Genomic DNA, 23,558 nt, shown 5'->3' with positions numbered 1-23,558 from the left:
CTTTGGGGGGAAGGGAGAATGTGACTTTTTTAAACTTAAGCTGGGGCAATTGTTATGTTTTAAGATTAAGAGAAAAAAGATACAATTTTCATTTATTTTTAATATTTTTAATAAAATAATAATTTTATCTTTAAAATTAATAAATTTAATAATTGGTAAGTAGATTAATCAGATTTTTAAAATTAAAAACGGATATTTGGGAGATTGGCATTCTTTCGGTGAGAATAAACCCTTCGGCCATTTCTATTTACACTATTATTAATCCCGGGAAATTGCGAAATCGATCCAAATGATTGAACCGGTTGAATAAAAAACGAAAATAGACTAAGAAAGCAAGTCAAATAAAAATAAAAAAATGCTAGCACTTTCAGTCCACTGTCATTGATAAGAGAACACGGATTGTCAGTGCCGTAGTCATACTTTCCTTTTCCAAATCCTTTGAGCAGACCAAAAACTTCAAAGGGGCAGATTGTTTTCATTCAAGTACGATGGCTTCTTCTTCTCCAGTGAAGTATGATGTTTTTCTTAGTTTTAGAGGTGAGGATACACGTGATGGCTTTACGAGCCACCTGAATGCAGCTTTGTGTTGGAGAAAGATGATAGAACATGTATATGGTCTCTATCTAAGCATATATATACTGAGTATGCAAGATAGAAACCAAAATTAATATGCGGAATATTAAACACTAACCTCCAGCCATTGCTTGACGATTTGATGCAGAATAATCCTCTGGAAATTGTTCTGAACTTTCGTCTTCCAGGTGATCTCTTTTTCTCATAGAATGGTGTATGTTTTCAGTATAGAAAAAGCTCACCCAGGGACCCTATTTATAGCCTGAAGAAGCATTCTACCATCAAGAATGCTACGAAAATTGTGGAGTTATGCATGGGAGTTACAGACCATTACACCATGAAGAAGTAACTGCATGAAGTAGTTACCATTATCCCATGAAGAAGTAACTGCTGCAGTTACCATGCATGAAGCCATGAAGAAAGCAGTTACCATGCATGAAGCCATGAAGAAAGAAAAACTAACATTCTCCCACTTGGTCTGTAACCCATCAATCCACATACTGAAGTAAAGAAATAAAATACACGAGTCATGGCGATAAGTCCTCTAAGAACGAGTATTATCTTCCATGTATCACAATGTATTTATTCCTCTATAACTTAATGAATAAACCTTATGTTTATTCTGGGTCCAAATTTGATTATTTTCTCAACCAAAATGTGCACATAAAATGAGAAAACTTAATCAATTGAAAAACTGAATAATTTTATTATAGAAAATGTATATACATCAAATCACATGATGGAACTCACTCCCATCACAATTACGACATGAGACCAACTCCCATTCACTCTACATGATCCTTAAAACTTTTTGGTGGCATGCCTTTTGTCAAAGGATCAGCTATCATCAATTCAGTGCTGACGTGTTCAATGACCACTTTATTTTCTTTTACACGTTCCTTAATGGCTAAATACTTAATGTCGATATGTTTACTTCGACTACTACTTTTATTATTTTTAGCCAAGAAAACAGTAGCTGAATTGTCACTATAAATTTTTAACGGCTTAGAAATAGAATCCACAATCCTAAGCCTAGATATGAAACTCTTCAACCATACACCATGTGATGTAGCCTCAAAACAAGAAACGAACTCAGCCTCCATGGTAGATGTAGCAATCAATGACTGCTTGGCACTCCTCCAAGATATGGCTCCGCCGGCAAATAAGAAAATATATCCAGATGTTGATTTTCTTGAATCAACACAACCGGTAAAATCCGAATCGGAGTAACCAACTACCTCTAAATTATCAGTCTGTTTATATAAAAGCATGTATTCTTTGGTCCCTTGAAGGTACCGCATCACTTTCTTTGCAGCTCTCCAGTGGTCTATACCTGGGTTACTCTGATATCTTCCTAACATCCCAATAGCAAATGCAATGTCAGGTCTTGTGCAAACCTGAGCATACATAAGGCTTCCAATAGCTGAAGCATAGGGAATGTTCTGCATTTGTTCCTTTTCAAGTTCATTTTTAGGGCATTGGTTCAAATTGAACTTATCACCCTTGACAATTGGTGCTATACTCGGTGAACAATCTTTCATCCGAAATCTCTCTAAAACTTTGTTGATATAGGTTTCTTGAGATAGACCTAGTATGCCTTGAGGTCTGTTCCTATGAATCTTAATGCCAATGACATAAGACGCTTCACCCATATCTTTCATATCAAAGTTTTTAGAGAGAAATTGTTTCACCTCATAAAGCAATCCTTTATCATTGGTTGCAAGTAATATATCATCCACATATAGAACAAGGAAACAAATTTTACTCCCACTGACCTTCTGGTATATACATTGATCCATGATATTCTCTTCAAAACCGAATGAAGAGATAACCTCATGGAATTTTAAATACCATTGACGGGATGCTTGTTTCAATCCATATATGGACTTCCTAAGCTTGCACACCAATTGCTCACCATCACTAGAGGAGAATCCTTCAGGTTGTTTCATATATACCTCTTCCTCTAAATCTCCATTGAGGAATGCCGTTTTCACATCCATTTGATGCAGTTCTAAGTCAAAATGGGCTACTAATGCCATTATAATACGAAAAGAATCTTTCTTAGATACAGGAGAAAAGGTCTCCGTATAATCGATTCCCTCCTTTTGAGTGAAACCCTTAGCAACGAGTCTTGCTTTATATCTCTCGATGTTACCTAATGAGTCTTTCTTTGTTTTATAGACCCATTTACACCCAATGGCCTTTGCCCCATTAGGTAACTTGACAAGATCCCAGACTCCATTACTCTTCATAGATTCCATCTCATCTTTCATAGCATTGTACCACAAAATAGATTTACTGCAATCCATTGCTTGTAAAAACGTAACAGGATCATCTTCAGCTCCTAAATTATGGTCAATTTCTTGTAAATACACTATATAATCACTAGAAATAGCTGATTTCTTCATTCTAGTTGATCTTCTTAATGTTGTAACACTATCCTCTTGTGGAGTAGAGTGTACAACTGGAGGTTCAACAATATCTGACGATTGTTGAACAGTTTGATCTACTAGAGTATTATCAACAACTTGTGGAATTTCATTGATTGGTTGTTCAACATCCATTTGAACTTGAGGGGTGTTATGAATAACAACCAATCTATTATTCGAAATGGGTGGTTGAGTACCTGAATGATCTTTCTCAAAAATTAAATCCTGAGATTGATCGCTCCCACTGATTAAGTCATTTTCAAGAAATTTTGCATTTCGAGATTCCACTATTCTAGTGCTATGTGATGGACAATAAAATCTATAACCCTTAGACTTTTCGGCATATCCAATGAAATAACCACTTATAGTCCTTGGGTCTAATTTCTTCTCATGTGGATTATAAACTCTTACTTCAGACGGGCATCCCCAAACGCGTATATGTCGCAAACTCGGTTTCCAACCTTTAAATAACTCAAATGGTGTTTTAGAAACAGCCTTGGTTGGAACTCGGTTCAATATATACACTGCCGTTTTAAGAGCTTCTACCCACAGTGATTTAGGAAGATTGGAGCTGCTAAGCATACTCCGCACCATGTCCAATAGAGTTCGATTTCTTCTTTCTGCTATACCATTTTGGTCCGGAGAACCAGGCATAGTGTATTGGGCAACAATCCCATTTTCTTCAAGAAACCTTGCAAATGGACCAAGTGCTTGTCCATCATGAGTGTATTTACCATAATATTCTCCACCTCTATCTGATCTCACGATTTTAATTTGTTTTCCAGATTGTTTCTCTACTTCTGCCTTGAAAACCTTAAAGGCATCTAATGCTTCATTCTTGTTATGGAGCATGTAGAGATACATGTATCGTGAATAATCATCAATAAATGAGATGAAGTATTTTTGACCATAAGCATCCATATCAGGACAACAAATATTTGTATGTATGATTTCTAATATGTCTGAACTCCTCTTGGCACCTTTCTTTGACTTGTTGGTTTGTTTTCCCTTTATACAATCCACACAAGTATCAAAGTCAGTAAAATCTAGAGTATATAGTACTCCATCATTCACTAACCTTTTAATTCTTTCTATGGAGATATGTCCCAATCTCCGATGCCACAATATAGAGGAATTTTCATTCATAACACTTCTTTTAATACCAACATTATCTTGAACATGCATCAAATTAAATGAAACATTATTTTGTAAATGAATTCGGAACAAACCATCAGACAATGTACCATTTCCCACAACTGCAGATTTATAAATCAAACTAAATGCAGTTTCATTAAATGTAAAGGAAAATCCAAAGGGTACAAGTCTTGAAACAGAAATCAAGTTTCTAGAGAAACTTGGAATATAAAAGGTTCGTTCTAAATCCAAAACAAAACCAGAATCTAAAACTAATCTGCATGTTCCGACCGCTTCCACATGTGAACGCATCTTATTTCCTGAATAGATGCTTTGTTCACTGGCCATCGGCTTCCTTTGGTTTAGAAAGCCCTGTAAGGTATTTGAAACATGGATTGTAGAACCAGAATCAATCCACCAAGTGTTATGACAAACATCAACCATATTAGATTCATAACATACAAGTGAGATTGGATTACCTTTCTTTTCAAGCCAAGCTTTAAACTTAATGCAATCCTTTTTGACATGTCATTTCTTTTTACAGAAAAAACATTTGGATTCCTTCTTAAATTCGGGTTGATTGAATATTTTATCCTTTCCCTTATACTTAGCTTGGTTTTTCGTCTTCTTCCCTTGTGTAACCATATGTGCACTTTCATTCCTTTCAATCAACAACGTTCCTTCCTCTTGAACACACATGGTCAGAAGTTCATTGATTGACCATTTTTCCTTATGTGTGTTATAAGAGATTTTGAAAGGTCCGTATTGTTGTGGAAGAGAATTTAGAATGAAATGCACCAGGAAAGATTCAGACATCTCAATCTCAAGAGCCTTAAGTTGAGCTGCAAGATCCCTCATTTGCATGATGTGCTCACGCACACCTTTAACACTAGTGAGCTTCATTGATGTAAACTTTGTTATTAGAGTGCTGGCAAGTGCTTTATTTGAAGACTCAAACTGTTCATCAATAGCCTTCAGTAATTGCCTGACATTATTACACTCAGGGATTGAACCACGAATACTAGTAGATATGCGTGTCCTGATGAACATCATACTCAAGCGATTAGATCGCTCCCAACGTTCATACAGGGCAATTTCATTCTGAGTGCTAGTTTCTGTAGCTGTAGGTGGTTCATCCTTCCTAATAGCATAATCATTGTCCATACACCCTAATTGGAGAAGAATTCTCTCCTTCCAAATTTTATAATTGTCACCACTCAAAATAGGAACATCACATACATTATCAGAGAAATTCACAGGTTGAATAACTGCAAATAAATATTAACATACACGCTTAAGTCACTAAATTTGAAGCTATCAAAATTAATATCATGTTCTACCAATGTATAAACATGCTTTAAATATATAAACCATATAACATAAAAACTGTCTGTGGGCTAAGTTTTTAATTTAAATAGGTTTATCTACAAATATATAAACCGTATGATAAAACTACCAAATTATATTCCTTTTCTTAATTCTTGTGGGTAGATTAAGAAAAATAATTTGTTATTTCATCCTAATTAATCACATAAATATAATAAAAATTCCTGTGGGATAAGATTTATCATACTTACATAATTAATTACAATTGATGTCATATAGCTAAATGTGATCTCAAGATACTTAATGTATAATTTTGATGTAATCAAAGATGCTGTGGCTACTCTATGATCAATCAAATATTATACTAATCACATGACATCTAATTTTATGCATATAATCCTTAAGAAATTATTTAAAATATAATTTCAATTAAACTAAAATTATGCATAAAATTAATCATATAAATAATATTAAATTATTTAATAAACACTAAAAATTGGATAAATGAAACTTAAATTATCCAATTAAAATTAATAATAATAATTTTGGCAATCACATATTATAAAAAATATATTTTATTAAGGCCAAAAAATATTCAAACTTAACCCTAACAAAGTTATTATTCATGGCAACTAAAACTAAAGCATATAACAATGTACGATGTCCCAAATTCTCAACGAAAATGAAAGTTGGCTGAGCGGCAAGTGTCTGACTCAGAACCTTGTGGCCTGGGTTCAAGACACGAAACTGAATGATATTTTTTTTTTTTTTTTTTTAATTTTAATAAAGTAGATGAACGACATGTCATCCGCTAGAGATGAATGCAGATGTCATGTCGGCTGGCAGTGCATAATAAAAGAGACAGAAGTGATGCGTATGATATGTCGTCTATAGAAACCAAAAGCAAACGACATGTCATCTGAAGATCGTCCCTGACCTCTAGCCGGGTCAAGATTCGGGTCCACAGACCCGGTTTCAGACCCGTATACATTTTGCACTCTAAATCAGCCTACAAAACTCTGATTTTGACATTCCATATACCAAAATTCTTAGTTTTTGATGTAGAATTCATCTAAATAAAAATTGTATTCAAAAAATGCCAACAACCAACTTTCTCTCTCTAAAGAAATTCGGGATTTCATAAAATTATGCATGTTTAACACATCAAAGCAAGGCAAAGGCATAAAAAAGCTCTGATACCAAATGATAGAACATGTATATGGTCTCTATCTAAACATATATATACTGAGTATGCAAGATAGAAACCAAAATTAATATGCGGAATATTAAACACTAACCTCCAGCCATTGCTTGACGATTTGATGCAGAATAATCCTCTGGAAATTGTTCTGAACTTTCGTCTTCCAGGTGATCTCTTTTTCTCATAGAATGGTGTATGTTTTCAGTATAGAAAAAGCTCACCCAGGGACCCTATTTATAGCCTGAAGAAGCATTCTACCATCAAGAATGCTACGGAAATTGTGGAGTTATGCATGGGAGTTACAGACCATTACATAATGAAGAAGTAACTGCATGAAGCAGTTACCATTATCCCATGAAGAAGTAACTGCTGCAGTTACCATGCATGAAGCCATGAAGAAAGCAGTTACCATGCATGAAGCCATGAAGAAAGAAAAACTAACAAAAGATTGAAACTTTCATCGATTACGAACTTAAAAGAGGAGATGAGATTTCACCTTCTCTTTTGAAGGCAATTGAAGGTTCAAAGATTTCAATTATCGTTTTCTCTCATCGCTATGCTTCTTCTAAATGGTGCCTCGAAGAACTTGTAAAGATACTCGATTGCAAGAAAATGAACGGTCAGATTGTGATACCGGTTTTCTATCGTATAGATCCATCAGATGTACGGAAGCAGACGGGGACTTTTGGAGATGCGTTTGCTATGCATGAAGTACGATTTAGGGACAGACCAGAGATGTTGCAGAGATGGAGGATTGCATTGACGGAAGCCGGCAATCTGTGTGGCTTTGATTCAAATGCCATCAGGTAAATGTTTTTGCTTTCATACTGTTTTCTGTTTTGGGGTTTTTAATTTTTAAATTTTATTTATGAACCCCTAAACGCATGTTTCAGTAATTGGACAAATACATTTATCATACACTATTTTGGTAATTTCATCTATTATAAATATTTTTATGAGTACAACAACAACCAAACAATCTAGTTTGGAAAGTTTTCTTTTAAATTGATAACCAGACAGCAAACAGTTTCTTGATAAAAGTTATATCTCTTCTAAGCTTTATTGTACAAGCTCTCTATGCCATCAGCTCTTCTTGGGGTCTTGACCTAATGGCCCATAATTCTTATATATAGCTACGTGATAGATCCAAAATATAAACTTTAATTATAATATGATGTCTATTGAAAAGGTCGGATTGTGTATTCAAATAAAGATGGTAACTTTACTATATCTTTTAGTTTTTGTAACCAAATCGAACTTAAATTATTTACAATGACCAAGCCTAAAAAATTTGTAATTTTCAAGGATGGACAAAATTGGGCTATTGGAATCAGATTTTGTCTTTATTTCTTTTTCATTAACTTGTTGATTAGCTTATTGTTGTTATTACCTTTTGTTTCTATTGTAGGCCCGAATCGAAACTTATAGAGACAATTATTGAACATATTTTGAAGATTTTGAATGATAAGTCTTCTATTGATAATAAGAACTTAGTTGGAATAGAAATCAAGATCGAGAAAATTAAATCTTTATTGTTTGAAGGGTTGACTGAAGTATGCAAGGTAGGAATATGGGGTATGGGTGGCATAGGCAAGACGACTCTTGCCAATGCTGTCTTCAATGAAATATCAAGTGATTTTGAAGCTTCTTATTTTATTCCAAATGTTAGGGAAGCATCAAATAAAAATAAACTACCCCATTTGCAAAAAGAACTTCTTTCTACAATATTGGGGGGTGCACACCTTGATATAAGGGTCACTTTCACAAAAGAAAGGCTCAAACGTAAAAGGGTTCTTATTGTTTTTGATGATGTGACAGATTTGAAACAAGTAAGAGAATTAATTGGAGATCTTGAAAACTTGGGTATTGGAAGTGGAATCATAATAACCACAAGGGATAGACAGGTGCTTAAAAATTGTGGATTGAATGATTCTACCATATATGAGGTCGAAGGATTATGTAGTGATGAATCACTTCGACTTTTTAAACAACATGCCTTCAAACGAAACCATCCAATTGATGAAGTTTACTTGAAGCTTTCAGAAAGAGTAATAGATTATACAAAAGGTTTGCCTTTAGCTCTTGAAGTCTTAGGATGCTTTCTACTTGGTAGAGAAAAAATTGAATGGGAAAGTGCATTGGATGAATTAAAAAAATCTCCGAATGAGGTCATCCAAACAGTGCTTAAAATCAGTTATGATGGATTATCCGATAAAGAGAAGACTTTATTTTTAGATATTGCATGCTTCTTTAAAAGATGGGATAAATATATAGTTGGTGCCTTTAGTTCACTTATTGGAGTATGTGTTCTTGTTGATAAAGCTCTTATAACTATTTCACACAACACTATAGGAATGCATGATTTGATTCAAGAAATGGGTTGGGAAATTGTTCGACAAGAGCTTGTCGATAAACTTGGCCAACGTAGTCGATTGTGGCATCATGATGATATCTATACTATATTGAAAAAAAACATGGTAAGTATACATGGGATTAACTTTTAATTTATATTTTATAATGCATGGGATATCTTGAAATATTTGAACTAGGAGACTATTTTTTTCATTTTTTCCATATAGAAAGTTCATGTGGGGTTTTGGGTTTGGGATGTACATCCGGTTATTGTACTGTTAACTGATCTTTTGATTTTGATTGTAGGGAACCGATAAAATAAGAGGCATGCTCTTCGATATGGTTAAAATGAGAGAGATACATTTAAATCCTCATGCTTTTTCAGACATGGCTAATCTAAACGTCTTGATAGTAAATATCTTATATTCGAGATGCAACAATAAGGTTCATGGTTTTGACAACATTGAATTTGATTTCTCAGAGTTAAGATGCCTCTGCTGGGTTCATTACCCCTTCCTATTGTTGCCTAAGAAATTTTGTCCTGAGAACCTTGTTGTATTGAAGATGTGTAACAGCAATCTTGAACAACTTTGGATGGGTATCCAGGTTTATGTTGATTTCATATGAAAATCTCTTATCATAAAATTTTAAAAATTGTATTTTCTAATTTGTATCGGTCATTTCCTTTTCTGTTACAGGACCTTGCTCCTTTAAAATACATTGATCTGAGTAACTCAGATAATCTTTTTAGAGTTCCAGACCTCTCAGAGGCTCAAAATCTAGAGAGCTTGATTTGAGAAGGTTGCAAACATTTGTTTGAGATCACTCCTCCATCTCAGAATCTTGATAAACTTGTTAATTTGAATCTAAGAAATTGCAAGAGCCTTGTCAGCCTTCCAATTGGCATTCAATCAAAGTCCTTAAGAGTTGTTATTCTCTCTGACTGTTCTAAGCTCAACATAGCTCCAAGGATATCATGTAATATGGAAAGATTGTGTTTGGATGGAACAGCAATAAAAAGGTTGTCTTCTTCCATAGAAAGTCCTTCGCGGCTAGTTGAACTGAATCTTAAGAACTGTTTAAGCCTTGAAAGTCTTCCAAGCAGTGTTTGTAATTTGACATCTCTTCAACAGCTTGATCTCTCTGGTTTGTCAAATCTAAAGATTGTTCCAGAGATCCCATCTAATATCCTAGAGTTATATTTAGATGAAACTGCAATAAAAGAATTGTCTCCATCGATTGGGAAAGTATCATCTCTGATAAGATTGAGTCTTAGAAATTGTTCAAGCCTTAAAAGTCTTCCAAATGACATTTTTAAATTGAAGTCTCTGAAATATCTTTTTATCTCTGGTTGTTCGAAAATTCATAGATTGCCTGAAGACATAGGAAATTTAGAAAGTTTGAAAGTGCTAGTAGCAAATGATTTGAGAGAAGTACCTTCGTCTATAGGACGTTTGAAAAACCTTCATGATTTATCTTTGGAGAGATGTAAGAGTCAAGGGCTGACACGTATGCTATCACCTATTTCATCAGGTTGCCTTCTTTTAGAGAGAATAAATTTGAATCACTGCAATCTCTCAGAGTTGCCCCATAACTTTGGCCAATTGTCCTCTCTTAAGTTCTTAGAATTAGCCGGAAATAATTTTGAGACCTTACCTACAAGCATCATGAACCTCTCCAAGCTGTCTATCCTCAACATAAAGTTTTGTAATAGGCTTCAATACTTACCAAAGCTGCCGTGTAAGATGCAAAATCTAGAGGCAGAGGGTTGTGAATTGCTGAAAACATTATCAGGTTTCATAATTCCATCTTATGGATACTTACTTAGTTTCACCAGCTGCTTGAATGTGGATTGGAAAGAGATCAGAAACATTTTGGATGATGCTTTGGTTGATAATTATTCAGATAGAGCTTTCTGGCATGAAGAAGCAAAGGTATTTTTCAGTCTCGCATATTCAGAGTCTCATATGATTTCACTTTTGTTTTCTCTTAAGAAAAACATGATGTTAAATTAACATTTTTAATTTTATGGTGCAGTGGAGAGTTGGCTGTCCAGAAGGTCATATTTGTTTCCCTGGAAGTGAGATTCCAGGGTTCTTTGGTATTCAAAGTAGTGGATCTCATATAGCACTACCACAACGTTCGTTGAATCATAAGTGTTTGGGGTTTGTATTTTGCGCCATTGTAGGAATTGACGGTCACACTGGCTACCATATGAATAGTTTTCAGTATAAACTGTGTTATAAATTCAACCGTGTTAATATGACAATTTGTGTGAAAGAAATTTCAGTTGATGGACTCGGCTCTATTAACTCAGATCACATAATTATGGGGTATAATTGCGGTCTTTCTGGAAAATTCACTTGCAATATGAAGGCCTTCTTTGATTTCACGTGTTCTTTGTTTATAAAGAAGTGCGGGATCCATTTATTGTTCGCTCAAGAGTTTGAATCACTTTCCCGGAGACTGGAAGCTTCAAATTTCTTTAAGGGTGAACCCAGCTCAAGGTAATTGATCTGATTAAGTAATGCTCTCTATATATACTCTATTTCCAAGCTTATGGTTTTCATTTGATCCCAATTACTGTATATATTGGTATGTTCATGACTTATGATATCTAACTTTCATATCTAGTAAAATTCAAATTCTAAGTAATGAGTCATGCTATTATTACTGACCACCATGAGCTAACTTGTGATTCTTTTCTATTTGGCAACGTTGATGTACATGCTTATTTTTTAAACAACTTTATAACTAATTCAAGTACATTAGAATTAAATAATTAAATAAACTACAAATAGGCAAAAATGTAGGCAAAATATTTAAACTACCCTTAAGTTTTCCAAATTTATCAGTTGGATGACAACTTTCACACTTTTTATCATAGACTACTCAAATTTTGAGATTATGTCATGGATATCCCTTGCCTTAATTTCATTATGTTGTCATTTGTGGTAACTTTAGTCTTAGAAGAAAATTGTTATGCAAACATAATGGCAATGTGACAAGGTTAGTATAAAGGAGTCTTTTATGATAATTTTTTTAAACTTTGAGGTCCCATTTGATAATGCAAGGGGGCATCAATGTTAATTTTTCAAATTTTGAGAGTAATCTATGCTAGGAAGTGCAAAAGTTATAATATTTATGATAAATTTGAAAACCTGGGGGGAAGGCTATGACAATCTCCTAAAAAATTTGGAAGCTATCAATACTGCACTATTGTTGTAATTATATATTTTTAAATCTTAAAAAACAAAATCTGTGGTCTATTTGTCAAAACCTATTGTAATATGAGGTATTTCTTTCAGAGTCTCTGGAAAATTGATTATATAGTGAATCTTTAATTGCAGTAAGTTGTCTAAATTAGAACAAATGTATTACATTTATCAAATAATCCCAACATGATGATATCCTATTTTTCCCTTTACTTTAATAAAGTTCAATTGAAAAGTGTCATTATTATTCCATTAATCTTCTCTTCTAAATTAGTTACATCAATATTTAAGTTTTCGGTAAGTTTGTGTGGACAGATTTCCGGCAAAATATTCTGACTAGAGAGTATATTTTCAATAATGTTAGTTCTTTCTTTTGAAAATTTGACTGTAGGGAGAATTTTCAGTTGGGAAAAAGTATGGTGATGAGTAAAGCAATAGAGCAAGTTGTGAGCAATAACATTGTAAATAGTCGTAATAATAATGGAGGTGGTGTTTGTGCTGGGGGTGTTGCTGAAAGGAGTATTTTGCAGCCAAGTCATGCTGGTGGTGATGGTGTTTACAGAAGAGGGAATAGGGAACCTGGGGCAGTGGGTGGAACAGGTATGATGGGGAAAGTTAGACATGCTTTTGGGCCAGGCATTGGTGATGTCCTTCCTCTGATGTATCCTCAGCCATTCGCATTTGAGCCGAGGATTGGTGCACCTATAGGGTGGATGGGCAATTATAGAGGCTCTCTTGGTGCTTTAACGCCTCCATTTTCTGGGGTTTTATCCAAATGTATCGTCATCGATGAAGAGGAACCGCGCTCTAATAAGAGATTAACATCTTCAAATTCCTGTAAAGGAGAATCCAGCTCGAGGTAATTAAATAAGATATATACCTTCTCCACTGCATATAATTAAGAAATGCTCTTTCCATCTTTACAGTATATTCTTATTTTTTTATGCTTATGACTTATTTCTGATATAGTTTCATCTTATCTCAAATATCATTTATACATGTTCATATGACTTAGGAAATATCTGTTTCATATTAAGTAGGATGCAAACTTTTAATTCATGATTAACAATGTTATTAGTGCTACCATGATTAATGTAGTATCTTTATATACATGCATATTTTATTTTAAAAGATCTTTTAAACTACTTTATAACTAATTCAAGACCCAATGTCTTGTATGTGCAATATATAATGGACAATGTTATATGTGCACATTTTTTGTATACAGTTTAAATACACAAATGATGTGTCATCGTATAATTGAGTGTTTATTTCATATCTTTCATATCGATGCATATGATCTTTTTATTTTATTCTGCCACAAAGGTAATAAAATATTGATGGCCTGACATAGTAACAAGAGATTGTATATATCCAAATGTACTAAATCAAAAGGATACAAACTTTGACTTTCTTTAGAAGGAAAAGAAGTTTTGTGATGTTTTCCTAATTGACATGCATCACAATTTATTTTAAAAATAGGCTCACTAAAGGACAAAACCTTTTTTAAATTGGAAATAGAAGGATGACCCAAATAGCAGTGCCAATTATAAGGGGACACACTCCCAACAGTAGCAACAGGAGGCACAGAACTAAGATTAAGGTAATAAACTCCCCTAACTTAAAGTCGTGTCCAATCATCGTAATCGTCTGTAGATCCTATAAAACATAATGAGTTGGGAAGAAAATCATAAAACAATTCAAAGATTTGGCAAGTTGATTAACAAAAAGGAGGTTAAATGATAATTTTGAAACATGTAAGACTCGATTAAGAACAAGTTAGGAGGCATTAATGGTACCAAAACCAAATGCTATAGAAACATAACCATCAATAACAGTAACAAGAGAAAAAGACTGATAAGGTGTAAAACTTTTGAATTGATACAGGTTACTTGTTATATGAACTAACGCACCTGAATCAATTAACTAGGAATTATCAGAGAAACGCCCTAGTACCCTACTAAAAGACAAGAGAGGCAGTAGTTTTCTATTGAGAGTGAAGTTGCCTTTTATACTCTTCCTTAGAGATTTGTAAACATCTTTAGGACTAGAACCAAAGGTTTCAGAATTAGGTTCACTAGAAGAAAGAGTAACAACCACTGCCTTAAGGATATTAGATGACTTATTACCTTTGATAGCCTATTTAGATTTGCCATGCTTATCCTAACATCGATCTGCAATGTGCCCTCATTTACCACAAAAATCACATAACTGATCACTCTTTTTACCTTTGCCACTGTCACATGCAACCATGGTGAAATGCTTAAGATCCATACTAAGAGAACACAAGGTTAAAAAAGCAGACTGTAGGCAGGAGAACACAGATTGAAGTGTAGGCATGACGGTTTCCCTATGCAACTGACTCCTAATAGTAATATATTGTTCATTTAGATTCATAAAAAAACCACATACAAATAGGTCTCCCTATTGTCTCTTTTAAGTCTCTAAATCTGTAAAGAAAGGTTGAAGTTGACAAAATTCATTGATGATCCCTCTATGTGTAACAAAACATTTTGCAAATTCTTCTCCCCTTGCTTGTTATTAATAAGTTATTCGAGCAAAGAGAAGATATGAGAGTTGGCACCATTATTAGAAAACATCTCTTTGATGAAATCCTAAATCAACAAAGGCAACAATCGTAGGCTCCAAGGCATTTAACATCCATGTCTTGATTGCACAATTAGACTGTGTTAGAGCAAGGGTCTATGTAAGGAATAAAAGCGAGAAGAAAGGGACAGCAAGAGAGGGCCCTGGAGACCAACAGACTGGAGCAGAAGCCATAGGCCAACTTCAGCTGAAAACAAAAACAGCAAGCGTGCACCAGAAGCCAGAGGAAACCATAAAGGCACCCAAAGCTGATGTGGCAAGTGAAGAGCGGGAAAGCAACATTGAGGAGCTTGATATAAAAGGAGAGGAGGAAAGAAATGGAGGCGAACAATTAAGAAGAAAGAGAAGAGCAGGGAGAGGTAGCCTCTCGGGGAAAGGAACTGGAAGGGATTGATTTGTGTGTACTTTTGGTTATGTTCTTGTTAGTGAACAGAGGAAGGATTAATGTAAATGATTTGCAACTGTAGATGAACAGTGTATCCATTGCAGTAATTGAATCAATACAAATATTTTGCCATTGTGATAGTTAATCAGTTTCTCTAAGTTTAATACATTCTATTTTTCAATTGTGTGGCGAAAATCAATCTTGGACTCTACTGCATACTGGAACTGGGTTGCTTCAGGTGTAAGTTTTAGCGGTGTTGTGCTGGTCTTGCTGTTGAGAAGCATCACTCCTGTAGAGTCTACTGGAAAAACCTGCAGGGACTACCAGGTTCGTATCAGACTGACGCCATGTTACATATTTGAAATCCTTAGAATTAGGCATATTATCAAAAGGATGATGTTTGTGACCTTGGGAATCCAAAAAAGTATAGAAAGCTTAGGACCAAAGTGCATAAGTTCTTCTATTAAATTTCACAATTATGCCAATAGAGGCACGAAGATCAAAGTAAACATATTATTTACCATCTTTAATCACCAAAAAGAAATGAGAAAAAAAAAAAAAACAATGGCACGCACCTTCAAATTCAGAGGCACAAGTGATCAATCACACAAGAAGGGATTGATCTACCCTCACAATAAACAAACTAGGCAAAGACGAGAAATGAAGCAACTAGGGTTAGAGTTGAACTTTTTTGATACCATGAAATTTGGAAAAATAGAACATGATATCTTTTTCATTTATATGTGTAGATATATACACATGTGCAGGACTCATAAAGTAGGAAACAACTAAAGTAAGAAAGAAATTGTTAAGTTGTATATGAGGCATACAAATCATATTAGGATTAAAATCAAAGCTGTATTAGGATTATGATCTAAAAAATAAGAAAGTAGTTTATTGTATTTCCAATTATAGTTGGTTGTAAGAGCATATATAGGTGTACCCTAGTCATTATCAATGTACAAAAAAAATTATTCAAACTGATATTTACATGGTATCAAAGCTGAAAAAACCTTTCACCAACCTATCAGTTTAAAGCAATCCCCTTTCAATCAATTAGTCTCCTTTCTCTATGCTTGGGTTATCTTTTTTGGCCATCATCACGAAGGTCTTCTTTTTCAATGTTGATATTCCATGATTTTTGATGAAACTCGATCTCCCTCCTTCAGTATTGAATCAAAAGTCTAAAAACACCTGCTTGATTGTCTCTCTCTTGTTAGAAAAACCCTAGAAGACTATCATCGTTAACCGTTGCATGCACTACTTGATTTCCTAATGGCTTCCTACACTAATCTTTGTCTCTTGATAGAGTGATTCCTTACCGCTCGCACTAGTACACTCAGAAGACACCAACAAACAAAACCCTAAAACTTCGTCACCTTCCGTCGTTGGACACATTATCACCATCGTCAAAAAAAGATTGATTTTCATTGGATTTTTGTTCCTATTTAGTTTCTAGTCCTCTCTGAGTCGATTGAAGCATATTTTAAACCTGTTTGATCTGACTCTAATTCGTGTAACTTTAACTCAACCATGTCTTTTGAAGGATCTGACTCTAAATCAGGATAGACACAGTCATCCTTAACTTTTACTGGTATTGATTATGAAGAATATCTCGGGTATCAGGCTAATAAGCAATTTTCCTCAGTTGTTGTTTCCATTACTCACTCGGGTAATTCAATTGCATGTCTTAGTTTTCTGGTCTAAGGCCTTAGGTCTTTGATTCTAGTGCTTCTGATCATATTTTTGGTAACCCTCGCTTGTTATCTCATTTTACTAATGTTATATCTTTGCCATTAGTTACTTTAGCTAATGGGTTGAAAATAGTTGCTAAAGCAGTAGGTTGTACTCATCCAATTTCCTCATTGCCATTAGACTTTGTTCTTTATGTTCTCAATTATCCTTTTAACCTTATGTCTATTAGACGTGAGTCACAAGACCTCTATTATCTCAATTTATCTTCTGTTCCTATAACATGCACCGTCTCTGAGTCTTTAGCTCATAATCATTTGGGTCACCTCAGTTTACTAAAGTTTCAAAAACTGATACTAGGTCTATCTAATTTAAAGTCTTTAAGTTGTGAGTCATCTCAGTTTGGAAAACATTCCCATAGTTTATTTCTAAAGCATGGCAACAAATGGGTTGCATCCTTTTTTGAGTTAGTCCATTTTGATTTGTGGGGTCTATGTCGTGTCTCTTCTATTTTGGGTTGTTAGTGCTTTGTCACATCTATTAATGATTATTCTTGTTGCACTAGGTTATTTTTAATGAAATATCATTCAAAGTTATATTTTATATTTGAATCATTTTGTGCTGAAATTAAGACACAATTTGATACTGTGTTGAGAAGTGGCACTGCTCACGAATGTTTTCTACCCCTTTTATTATATTCATGTCTTCCCAGGGAATCCTTCATCAATAATTTTGTGCTTACACCTCACAACAAAATAGGGTTGCTAAGTGTAACAATAAACATGTCATTGAAATTGCCCGCACCTTGTTTTTAATAATCAGGATCCTTTTTGGTTTTGGGCAAATGCTAAACAGACTTTTTTTCTTGATTAATCGGATGCCTTCTTTAGTTCTACAAACAAGATACCTTATTCTATTTTCTTCCTTTATTAGCCGTTATACTGTCTTCCTCTACGTGTCTTTGGTTATATGTGTTTTGTCCATATTCATTCCCCTAATCAAGATAAACTGTTTGCCAAGTTTATTTTCTTAGGATACTCGTGTCTTTAAAAAGAGTATAGGTATTATTCTCCAGTCACACATCAATTCTTCATATCTGTTGATGTTACAATTTTTGAATCTTTTCTCTTCTTCTTTGCATCTCCACCAGGAAAAGACTTTATAATCGAGATCTTTCCCATCACTAACATTGCTTCTCTTCTTGAGTTTGTACTTGTCCTATAGTATCCTTCTTTTCTAGATGATACTCATGTTCCTCTTACATTGTGTTCCTAAGGCTCTTAGTGATACACTTCTTGCTCTGGATTCCTTAACCACTGTGGTCTTGCTTCCTGATGATTAGTTTCCTATTGCCATTCGTAAATGTATGCAATCCACTTGTAACCCTCATCCAATTTATAATTTCTTTAGTTATCATCGATTATCTCATCATATGATTTTGTGTCCACAATTTCCTCTATTTGCATTTCTTCCAATATTCATAAGGCGCTATCTGATCTCGAGTAACATCAAGCAATAGTTGAAGAAATGATTACATTGCATAACAATAATACTTGGGAATTAGTTCCATTGCCTCCAGGTTAATCGATTGTTGGTTATCGTTAGGTTTATACTATCAAGGTTGGTCCGAATGGTTATGTTGATCAATTAAAGGCATGTTTGGTGGTAAAAAGGTACACACAGACTTATGGGTTAGATTAATATGACACATTTTCCCCCATGGCTAACATGTCTTTCATCTGCTTTTATTTATGGCTACCATCAAACAATGGCCTTTGATTAATTGAATATTAAAAATGCATTTCTTCATAGTGAACTTCAAGAAGAAATCTATATGGAGCAATCGCCTAAATCTGTTGCTCAGGGGGAGTCTAGCTTGATATGTAGATTTAGTCAATCTTTATATAGATTGAAACAATCCCTCGTGTCTGGTTTGGACGCTTTAGTATTATCATCTAAAAGTTTGGTATGGTTTGGTATAAGTTTGATTATTTTGTTTTCTATAGACATATGTCACCAGAAAAAAAGTTCTGGGATTGCTGAGATACTTCCTTGGTATAGAGGTTGCTTAATCTAGCTCAGGTATTATTATCTCACAGAGAAAACATGCATAGAATATTCTGGAAGAAATAGCGATGTTAGACTACAAATCGATAGACTCTTCTATGGATCCTAATTCCAAGCTCTTACTTGGACAAGAGCCTTTTGTAGATCCTAGAAGATACCAAAGACTGGTTGGTAAGTTTAATTATCTCACCATTACACGACCTAATATCTCCTTCTCTATTAGTGTTGTTAGTCAGTTTCTATAATCTTTGTGTGATAGTCATTGGGATGCAATTGTTTGAATTTTGAGGTACATCAAGGGTGCACTAGACGAAGGTTTGTTATATGAAAACATCGGTCATACACATATTGTTAGATATTTTGATGTCGATTGAGTAGGCGCTTCATTTGATGGCGTTACACTCAGGTTTTTGTGTTTTTGTTGGAGGAAACCTGACATTTTGGAAAAGTAAGACGTAAGATATTGTTGCTAGACCGAGTGCAGAGGCAAAATATTATGGAATGGTCTTAGCAACTTGTGAGCTTATTTAGTTGAAACAGTTGATCTAAGAGTTGAAATTTGCATAAGTATCATAGATAAAGTTACTTTGTGATAATCAAGTTGCCCTTCACCAACCTATAAATCGGTGTTTCACTGGAGGACTAAACATATAGAAAGTAGTTGTCATTTTATTTGAGAAAAAGTTCACTTTGGTTGCATTACTACTAGTTAAGTCAAGTCAAACAACCAACTAGTGAATATTCTCACTAAATCTCTCAAAGGTCCACATATTTATTTTATTTGTATCAAGCTTGATGCATATAATTTATATGCTCCAACTTGAGAGAGAGTGTTGAGTTGTATATGAGGTGTACATATTATATTAGGATTAGAATCAAAGTTATATTAGGATTAGGATCAACAAAATAGGAAAGTAGTTTATTGTATTTCCAATTATAGTTGATTGTAACAGTATATATAAGTGTATCCTATTCATTATCAATATATATAGAAATTATTCAAATTAATATTTCACAATAATAATACTAGCTATAAACTAGGCACTAATAATGCAGTTCTGTATTATAGTAATATACAACTAATTATATTCCTAAATTATATTATTAACAATATTATTGACATTAATTATACTCCTAAAATATATTATTAACAAGAACAAAGTAATCCTGTGAGGCATAAATATCTCATTGAGTAATATATTTTTCTTTAATATCCTAAAATATTATTTACGTATGGTCAACTAAAAATGTTTTGATGTCCTTATAATTGGCTGTAAAATAATCTTATATCTAGGGTCTTAGTTGAGAAAAATTTCCAGGCTTGGCTACTGAAACTTTTTTGTTGAAGATATTTTGTACATAAATGCCTTTTTTAAACCTTAATGGTGAGAAAAATTTCATTGATAAGAATATATTTTGTGATCCATGTCTCTCAATTGTGCATGTATTAAAAAAAGTTAGGCCAAAGGACTTATTCCCATCCAAAGTATGTTGCATTTCGAAGTTTCCATCCTTTAACTTTAAAAATTTCATTTATCCATAAATGGGTGGTTAAAGTTAATGAAACTCTAACCCTTTAAAATTTTATTTCCTTTTCTTTTCAAACCCTAAAAACTAACCATTTCAACCTTTAGGTCAAGTTTTAAAAAATAACATTCTTCCCCTAGAGTTTAGTTTTCAAACTCCGGCGCCATCACTGGTGCTCTCTCTCTCTGAACTTTTCCTCTCCCTCCGACAATCTCTCTTCTCTAACCTAAACCTTTGACTAGTGTTGATTGAAGTCGGGAAGATATAAAGTTTTGTTGGACGAAGTTTTTCGTTTGAGAAGACAAAAAGCCATCTTCTCAACTTCAATAAGTTGAAATATGTAATGGAGGAGATTAAACTGATAACACAAAAGCAATGAAATAGCAAAATCAATGATATTCTTATTTGTGATTTTTTCAATATTCTTCTAAAAATATATAGAATGAGTAGAGTAAATAGAATATTGCTTGCAAAATGTCAATGTCCGATAATGTTCATGTTGGAGTTGAGGATGCTTTTAAATTGTGCATAGGCTATTATAACATTTAATGTACTGTTTTCTTAAACCATTATTTAGATTTTAATATGTACCATCGTTGAATGAATCTTGAGGCAGTATGTTACCAATGACTGTGGATAGTTTTTTTCAAGCACAGATTATACACCTCTAAGACTTAATTGATAATTATAATTGTTTTTCCCAATTTGGGTGGTCTATCAAAAACTCTGTTTTAAGGTTGGGATCTTTCAGGTTGATTAAACTTTTGCTGCAATGTCATTTAAATAAAATACTGAGTTAAAATCAACCAAGTATACAAGTATATAACAATCTATTTAGTATATTTTTCACCTAACAAAAATTTCTTTTCTCTTAGAAGTTAGCCTGGTCCAGCCTCTGAAATCCTCTGCCCAGGCTATATTGAATAAAAAAGCTTTACTATTTCCTAAAATGTTAATTGTTTGATCATGATTTTAATATGCCTTTGATGTTTACTATTTCGCTAGATCACATCCCTATACTAGTTTGGAATTGGGTGCATTTCCTCAAGATTTTGTCAAATCACATCCCCTCAATCCTTTGGGTTTGGATCAATTCCCTCAAGATAAGACTGTCGGATCACCTTTTATTAATATTTCTGATTCTGATGAAGATAATGATGGAGATCTTGTCAAATCACAGCCCTTTACTCCTTCAGATTTGAATGAATTCCCTCGAGATTCTGTCCGATCACCTATTATTATTATTTCTGATTCTGATGAAGATAATGCTGGGTAGAACATAGGCAAAGTGATTGCCTTAATGATGATGATGATGAGCAATACGTGTGAGAGCGTTCTAAATTGAGTTCAACCAAATTTTTGTTCTGATTTAGTGCACATGTGATGCAGTCAAGGCTTTTGCGAGGTTCCCTTATCAATCTAATGTTCTTGCCTATCGAGCTTGCACAGAAGATGAATGTATTAACAATGGAAATCACAATGTTGACCTGCATCAGCATTGATATGGGAGCACAGGCAAATGAAATAATTTACTTTTACTTTGAGTTTTCTGTACAAGTACAACTTACTTGCCTCCTTCTAAGAGACAGTTCCATCTATGGTAACTTTTTTGTTGCTTATCTATATTCGTGAAGTGTTTGTTTTTTACCTTATTTATGATACCTTATTTGTTTTTTACATTAATTATGTCAATTTGATGTTACGTGTGCAGATATGTGGACTGTAGCAGAACTAGTATAGAAGAGATACCGAGTGGGGCTTTTGGAAACATCCTTCAATGGCTAAAGTTGGAGAGTTGAAGGTTGTAGTTTTGACCCAGTATCTTGTATTCTTAAATAAATATAGCAGCTGACATCCGTAAATCAATGTTTTACCCCGATGTGGTATCAGCTGGGCTAGACCTATGGGACCCTTTGCTTCTGGGAGATTTAATTTAGGATTCAATATTTAACAACCAGAACTACTGAATGTAGCAAGCAATGGAAAAATCAGTTTGTTACAGGCTTTTCTTCTTCTCCATGTTTTATTTATTGCACAGAAATCTAGTCTGCAGCTTTTTTTTGTTTTATTTTTTTGGTTGTCTAGGCTAGCATATATTTATTTTGGTTGTGACCATTAGTAAACGTGAAAATAGAAAAAGCAATCACACGGAAACTGTACTCAATAGAATAATTTATTATAGTGTATTCACTATGCAAAAGATTTGCTTAACTTAGGTTTCAACTTTTGATTCATTATACAAATAACTCTCATCAGCGTTTAAGAGGAACAAAAGACTATAAAACACTGCTTTTCAACAGAAAGTCTACTATGCAGTCTTACTGGTAGAGTACAAAATTAACTTGGGCTAACGTTAGTGAGTATACGTTTATGGTTATTGCTGAAATTTGCCAGAGGGAAAAGGAAGAGGAAACATTTAATCAGATAAGAACTGATATATCCAGGTTAGTAAAATTTGTAGTTTTCGTTATAGTTTCCTTAATGGAGTACTTTGTTATCAGTATTCCTCAGATTATTCCTGACATATTGGCATCAACCTTCCATGACAAGATGAAAGTAGAGGTAACGGTGTTGGCCCTTTTTTACATGGAAAAACTCAAAATTTATTTAATAAATTATCGGTTCACTATATTCATAAATTAGGTCAAAATAAGAGTTTAATATATATATATATATATATATATATATATATATATATATATATATATATATATATATATAAAACATACTAAAGTCAGAATAAAGTAAAGAAGAGAGAGGAGTAGAAAAATGTCGTCTTGGATTTTTAGTGTGTATCTATGATAGATTTTCGTTTTCTCTTAATTTTATTGTTGAAACTTTGATTTTTGGATTATTGATAGAAGACTCATCATTTTTCATTTTGAATGGTGGAGATTACGTTTGATTTTCAAGTAAATAGTTATCTATGTTGAAACATGTTAGTTGTCTAGTACAGTTTTATTTGGACGACTCTTAGAAAAACATCTCTCTTTTATTTACTATTAGATTGCTCTTAGATTTTGAAAATATATTAGATACATCTGGTATTA

At 33.7% G+C, this 23,558-nt stretch overlaps 1 pseudogene; it reads left to right on the top strand.

The window, feature by feature from the left end:
- The first annotated feature begins 446 nt into the window (after nucleotides 1–446).
- LOC123203437 lies at nucleotides 447–22,513 on the top strand (annotated as a pseudogene).
- Nucleotides 22,514–23,558: the final 1,045 nt, after the last annotated feature.

This window comes from Mangifera indica, chromosome 19 (assembly GCF_011075055.1).
Source record: "Mangifera indica cultivar Alphonso chromosome 19, CATAS_Mindica_2.1, whole genome shotgun sequence".
NCBI classification, from domain to species: Eukaryota; Viridiplantae; Streptophyta; class Magnoliopsida; order Sapindales; family Anacardiaceae; genus Mangifera; species Mangifera indica.
This window is presented reverse-complemented; position numbering and strand designations above follow the sequence as displayed.